The 7,601-nt window shown below is 34.6% G+C and overlaps 1 long non-coding RNA gene across 1 annotated transcript in view; it reads left to right on the top strand.

Moving 5' to 3' along the window:
• The first annotated feature begins 1,121 nt into the window (after positions 1-1,121).
• The window catches only part of LOC128250123 (uncharacterized), a 12,487-nt gene continuing 6,007 nt past the window's right edge, over positions 1,122-7,601 (top strand). The window contains exon 1 of the long non-coding RNA XR_008266246.1: positions 1,122-1,604. This is a non-coding gene — a long non-coding RNA (uncharacterized LOC128250123). The remainder of the gene's footprint in view (positions 1,605-7,601) is intronic.

Here is a 7,601-nt window from a genome sequence, read left to right as displayed (position 1 = left end):
TTGCAGAAATAATTATCATCATCATCAGCAGCAGCAGCAGTAGTACTACTAGTAGTAGTAGTTTTATTATTTTTATTATCTTTATCATTTTCATTTACATTATCATCTTTCATTTCTATTTATATTTCTTGCTCAGTGTCTTCCTGACACCGAGGGCATTGTATACATTGGTAGGCTATAAAAATAAATATACCAGATTGTTCATTTACAAAGTGATGCGATACAGAAAAAGGGAAAGAACGACAGAGATCAAGGGAAAAATAAAAATTGGGATAAAGTGTGGGAAGTAGCTTGCTTTTCAACAACATGATTCTGGGTTCAGTCCCACTGCGTGAAACCTTAGGCAAGAGTCTTCTACTATAACCACGGGCCGACCAAAGTCTCTTGAGTGGATTTGGTAGACGGAAGCTGAAAGAAGCCCGTCGTATATATATATATATACACACACACAAATATATATTTATATGTACGTATGTATGCAAATGTTTGTGTGTCTGTGTTTGTCCCCCCACCATCGCTTGACAACCGATGTTAGCGTATCTAATCCCCGTATCGTAGTGCTTCGGCAAAAGGAACCGATAGAATAAGTACAAGGCTTACAAAGAATAAGTTCTGGGTTCGATTTGTTCGACTAAAAGGCGGTGCTCCAGCATGGCTGCAGTAATATGACTGAAACAAATAAAAGAGTAAAATAGTAAAGAAAATAGAGGTGAAAAAGAGAAAGAAAAATCCACAGCGACAAGGACTTCTAAAAACATGTGACGTACAAGTTCAGACAATCTTTTACACTTCCTGCATTGATGGTAAGTCAGGTATCATTCTTAAATCTCAGTTTCGTTTTTGATCATTTCAAGTGCTCCTCCAATCGATACGGGGATTAGATACGCCTACATCGGTTGTCAAGCGATGGTGGGGAGACAAACACAGACACACAAACATTTGCATACATACGTACATATAAATATATATTTGTGTGTGTATATATATATATACGACGGGCTTCTTTCAGCTTCCGTCTACCAAATCCATTCAAGAGACTTTGGTCGGCCCGTGGTTATAGTTGAAGACTCTTGCCCAAGTTGTAATCGTCTTCAGATGGTACCTCCTTTCGATTACCAAATCTTCATATTTTCTGAGCTTATCAAATTATTTTGCCGAGATATTATGGTCACAGGGTATGCTAATGTCAATCAATAAACAGACTTTACTGTTTTGGCCTTTCACAACATCTGATTTATTTGCTTTGATCTGTACTTACTGAGAAGTTCCAATGATTCGTGACATTTTCAACCTTCATTTACAGCCTCAAGGTGGTGCTTGTATCATTTGTCAGCAGTTTTAATTTTATAATGCTGACACATTATTCAATGTGGATATTTGCCAACTCTGTCATGTCTTGATTTGTTCTCCACAGGCGCTAAAACCTTACGCCCAGAGGTCAGGCGGTGCACTGTTTCTATCCCATCGTTGCCGTATCGGCACTATGGATCCACACCATTTTTCATCACATTGGCTTGATAGTTCCGAGTCAATAATCTCTGATCTTGGGCAGTCAACATAAAGCCTTCACTCTCTGCCTTTAACCATGAACTCCGTAACAACTGGTGAGTATGCTTCTGGGCTACATTAGCTTGTTTGCAAAGTGCAGTTTTTAGATGCTGCATTCAAATTCCATTGAAGTCACCTTTGCTTAGTGTAGGATTAATGGTATCAGCTAATCCTTTCCCTCAAAATTACTAGAATTATGCCTCAGCCATAAACAATTAATATCTTTGAACACAAATATATGACCATTTGAGAACGTATGGAATCTTACATTGAGCAATTCCTTATTTATATCTTATAGAAAATATTCTTCAAGTTCATATGGAAAGACTAATGCTAACCGTTGTAAACATATAGCTGGGAAATTAATGAATAATACGAATATATTATTGTACTGTAAAGTAAGTCACAGCGAAGGAGTTAACCGCTTAATCAGTTGAGTCGACCAGTCAGCTTCGAATTTTTTAAAATTCATTTATGCATCTAATTCTCTTGAGAAAATACTTGAACATTGCAGAACTGTCTTCCCACCCAATGCATCTCTGAGACAGTTTGTCCTATATAAGAGATTAAATTAATATCTTCATTGTTGAGTTTGATTGACTGTTCTTCTTCTGTTGATTACATTAGTCTTGCAAGAAAAAAAAATCGATGAATGATACATTTAGATTTTAAACTGTCACGTGCACCAAAAGAAGTTATTATTGGTTCAATCGGCACAGTTTCTTTCTGTTTTTTTTTTTAGAGTTGAATATGTTTGCTATTCGAGTGAGTTTAATGCATACCATATTTCAATGTATTAGAACCAAGTCAGTATTTTTTATCCCTTGGTAACTTTGAAGAAAACTATTTCAATGAATGCATTCTTAATAGAGATGTTTATATGTATATATTAAACGAATAACCTTTAATTATAAGATTAACATGGAAATTCAATAGACAACGTTAGTTTCTTTAAAGTCTAAACTACATTATACATACAGTTAACTTGAACGGCAATATAAATGACAGCTTATATCTATTTTAATTGGCAATCAGCTTGCCTGTAATGCAACACATTCAAAGCAATAAGTGTTATCATCAGTTATAACGCTAACACATACATAAATATATTAATCTTGCATCACGCTGCCAATAAAGAAATTATTTTAAGTGGACAGGTATTGTGGCTACGTTAATGTGAAGTAAATAATTTCACTATTGTAAATTTGAAAGCTTGTTATCAACGAGTTAATAGGAAATATTGATTTTGTTTTTGATGTGAACAGGATCTAGGCACATGGCCAAACTCTGTACAGGAAGAAGTGTACAGTCGAATTAATGTATCCAATATATTTATTGTATTTTATTTAATCCTGTTCGTAAATTCTGAAAATCAATTTCGGTTGCGTGGGATTTCAAATGATTACAGTAAGCAGAATCATAATATTAAATACTGTAAAGAACTATATATGAGCAATAGCACACAAAATTAATTAATAATAAATAATTAATTATAAGTAAATATCACTGTTAGCTCTTTGGGAGTAATATTGTTCTTCATCTTTCTAATTACATCCTTATCGTCGTTTGTCTATAGTAAAGAACGGCTGCCTCAGTCGTCCACACATTCCAGGTTGCACATATTCATAATCAATATTTGGTCTGCGGCTGGATATTACTACCAGCAGGATTTGAATAAATAGGTTGAATTTGAACTCGGATCGGGACAGAAACTGCAACACATCTTGTCCTGACGCACTAGTCATATATACTACCATTCGAAGCCGAGAAGAGAATAGGCAAATTCGTTCAAGATGGAATTTGTATTCAAGATAGAGAACATCGTAATAAACACCGCAAGGCATTCTATGCGATGTACTTACTATTCTGACAATTTGACGCATCCTGAATAAAAACTAGTATAGATGATATTGTTTCAGTTTGATTTTGAGGAGGCGTGACAAAAGCCAAAAGATAAAAGTAGATAACTGAAATGATTGCCATATTTTACACATTTCTAGGGAATTTTAACTCATAATTTATTCAGAAAATATTAAGTACCCAAATGTATTTATTTAGATAAAAGCAGTTCAATTTTTTTTTTGTTTCTTTATTGATTTGTGTATTGATGGGTATTTAATTTATCGCAGTTTTTTTATCATAAAACATAACGATCTAATATTTTAGAGTTGAAAAGAAGTAATGTGACTATCATCTATTTAGCAGAGATATTGATCTAAGCGATTACTGAAATTGTAAAGTTCCATACAATATGATTGGCGGGATTTTGTTATATTTCTTTAGGTTACAGGATCAAATCCCACACGGGGCTCTTGTTTGCCTTAAAGCTTTCAAGAATGATTCAATGTCTGGGGTCGAGATAATCGATTTTGCTCTCTCTAAAAATCAGTGGCCCTTGTAAATGCTAGGAATCATTATTGGCCAAATGGAAAAGATATTGAAACAAGTAGTAGCTGAATGCATTCCACGGTCGATTGCTTTGAACGATTATTTCGTGCTCTGCTGTGCACACCAATATAAATTATACACCCAAGAATTTCTTTATATTAATATTCAATATTAACACAATAAAGACAGTGTGATATAACTGACTGGTAAAGTAGTTAGTCTCATAACTACGGGGCTTCGAATTCGAGCCTTTGAGAAGATTTTAGGGCAAGCGACGGGTTGTCGTAGCTTGAGATAACCCAAAGCAGTTAATAGCTAAGAATTCTTTCGAAGCTCGTGTGAGAAATATTTCTTATTCCTGGCTGCTAGAAATAACATATGGCCCGTTTTGGCACCAGTACATGAACATTTGACGATTCCATGCATATAGACTGAGGATACCTATCTCATACGTCTCAGCAGTAATAGAAGCCCTGAAAAGTGTGTTGGTTGTTATCATAAATTCGCACATTTAGCAATTATAAAAAAAGGTATAAAACATATTTTTGAACTCGGTATAAGGCCAGCAATTTTGAGGACCCAGTCGATTGCAGCGATCCAATTATTTGACTGGTTCTTATTTCGTCGGCCCCGATATTTGAAGTCAAAAGCAGTGAGTCAGAAGATATGCTGTTAATCATTCTGACCGACGCACTAACGATTCCGCTAACTCAACGCTGTAGACCTCGCAATAATAAACCTTCCTCGCAACATATCTGCTAATAAAGTAAAAGCTTAACAAACCATCTTATTGTGTCACAAAATACTTTATCCAATATATTTGTAAGCTTATACATCTTGATTTCGATTAAATGTAAACTCTAATTTCCTCTTTATGGCATGCAGCAGTTAAAATAAATACATGTGTATTGCTCGGTTTCTATATAATCGGCTGTTCCTTGCCCATAGTAGTATAAATGTCTAAGAGAGAAATCAATAGCAACTGCTAACCATCTCTAAGCACCGTAGAATTTTTTAAAAAATGATTATATTTACCTGTGATACATTTGTGTGGCAAGACATATTTATCTGACGCTATGTGTAGGATCCGAAGCAATTTCATCGTTCTAAACATTAATAGGTTTAAAGTAATACATGATGAATGGTTTCAAGTATGAGAAGGTGAATGACTCAACCTACAAGTTCAGAAGTCTCTGAGTTAGATGAACTGACACTCATATATTTGAGAAGTAATTCAATGGATCAGGCTGGAAATATCTTTAGCATATATCAAATGTGCATAGATCACAAGCATAACTAAAATATTAGCTATGTATACACATACGCACATGTAGTTGTGCATCTGTCGTTATGTGTGCTTATATTATCCTGGTTTGACAAAATCTAGGACTAGACAGATTTCAATACTACGGATTTTCTGCAGGTAACTAAGTACAAAAGTAGCCACAACTGCTAACTGGATTAGGACCATCAGAATCGCTTTCTGTATCAGATTTCATGCAAAAACATAGGATGTTTATGCCTGTTTAACGCTATACTGGGAAGGCATTAAATAACCATACTTCAACCAATTTAATAAATCTTAGCTTACAAATATATGAGCTGGTGTATGTTTATCTGCTGTGTATTAATTTATTCTGTCATTGGCCTGCAGCTAATTTGGTGTATCACCCTCAAAAATTTTGTCGAAAAATCGATACTAGTATTTCTTTTGTTAAATTCTAGTACTTATTCTATCATTCACTTTTGTGGAACAGCTAGATTTCACAGACATCAACAAACCAACAGCGGTCGTGCGCTGCTAAGGCGACAGGCACCCCCCCACACACACACACGCACATACACATGCATACACACATGCATACACACGCACATACACATGCATACACACGCACATACACATTCACACATATTGCATTTGGAATTTGGACTATAACCCGTATATGTGTATATGTGTGTGTTGTGCGTGTGTGTACTCAAGATGAATATTTGCAAAGCAACCGTTACCATCACTCTCGTTTATTGCTCTACAGATCAAGGTCATAATATATAAATACTTGTAGAATTATGATAAAGTAATTGAACGCTCTTTTTCAATCACATCCATTTTCACATATTAGTGTCCCGTGTAAACTGGTTTGAAATTACCAGTAATATTTCTTCTTTTACTTCCTTAAAACCTTCAATTGAGTGATTTAATTTATAAAATGGATTTTTTTTTCTCACAACACCTTCGTAACATTACTATTAAATGGGATTTTCCGAAAGCAGTGTCTCTTACTCACTGGCAGAGTACTCTAAAGCGTTCTCCTCACGTATTTCTAATTTGGCTAATACTTATCTCTCTACAATTCTATCATTTCATATAGCGAATAACATTTCTGGATATGTAGTTAATATTTGTATTTGCAAATATTTTTTCCACTCTCAGTGTTGATATAGTAAACACATAAATTGCGTATGAATATATATAGATTGACATATTCTACAACGCATGCAATCGTGGTTAAAACGTGTTGAATTATGCCGTCTTTTCATTAAACTTTGCCTTTGTCAACAAATCTTCTGAAGCTTTTGGTTGTAGTTCGCGTTGATCAAACGTTCGGTTGTTAAGAAAATCATTCAATTTATGAAATTTTTCTGTTAATGAACAAAATTGATTTCCAAATTTAATGATATACAAATTACTGAATTATGCGTCCTGACACAAAGTACCCCATTCCCGTTCCTCTTTAAAGGTTACTTGCTCGAAGTAACTCTTTAACTATTCGTTTTACTTGTTATCATTCATTTCTTATAAGTGTATAAGTAAAGCCAAATCCTATGGATTTTGCTTTTCGGATATTTATATCACCAACAACGGTGTACAATCTCCTGACTAGACAGTTTGGTATGCTAACATGTACAAATTGAATGATATGATTTAATGCACAGGTACCGATGTGTGTCTCTATAATAAGGTTTCATAGTAATGTTTGGTGCCATTTTAACTTTCAAATTTGAAATTATACTCACGAATAACAACTATTCTAACGCTAGTAGTGGTAGTAGCAGCAGCAGTAGCAGTAGTAGTAATACTTCTTGTTGTTGTTGTTGTTGTTGCTATGACTTAATATCGTTAAATATATTAATCATCATTTTATTTGTTGAGCACTGCTGCCACTGCCGTCGTCGTTGTCGTGTTAGCAGCAGTTGCAACAGCAGCAGCAGCAGCAGCAGTAGTAGTAGTAGTAGTAGTATTTATAAATTATAAATTTAGAACGTTCTTTCTCCCTTGTGAATATACATAGCAGCGAGTGAAACGCCATCAAATTTATATTGGGTGAATAACAGGGCAAGTATATATTTATTTGACAGCTAATCCCGTCTTTTAGTGCATTTCCAGTTCAGGAAATTGAGTTCTGCGAGGTCATTGAGGGAGTATAAAATACAGAAAGATAAATTTGCAGAATGAGATAGTATAGATAGGGTGAATGAGAAGGATGGAAAGAGAGATGGAGTGAAAGAGAGGGAGAGATGCAGATAGATAGATAGATACATACATACATACATAGCTAAATAGAGAAATAGATAGACAGACATATAGATAGATAGATAGATAGATGTAGATAGCTAGATAGATAGATATCGATAGATAGATAGATATAGATACATAGAGAGCTAGA

This window comes from Octopus bimaculoides, chromosome 19 (assembly GCF_001194135.2).
Source record: "Octopus bimaculoides isolate UCB-OBI-ISO-001 chromosome 19, ASM119413v2, whole genome shotgun sequence".
NCBI classification, from domain to species: domain Eukaryota; kingdom Metazoa; phylum Mollusca; class Cephalopoda; order Octopoda; family Octopodidae; genus Octopus; species Octopus bimaculoides.
This window is presented reverse-complemented; position numbering and strand designations above follow the sequence as displayed.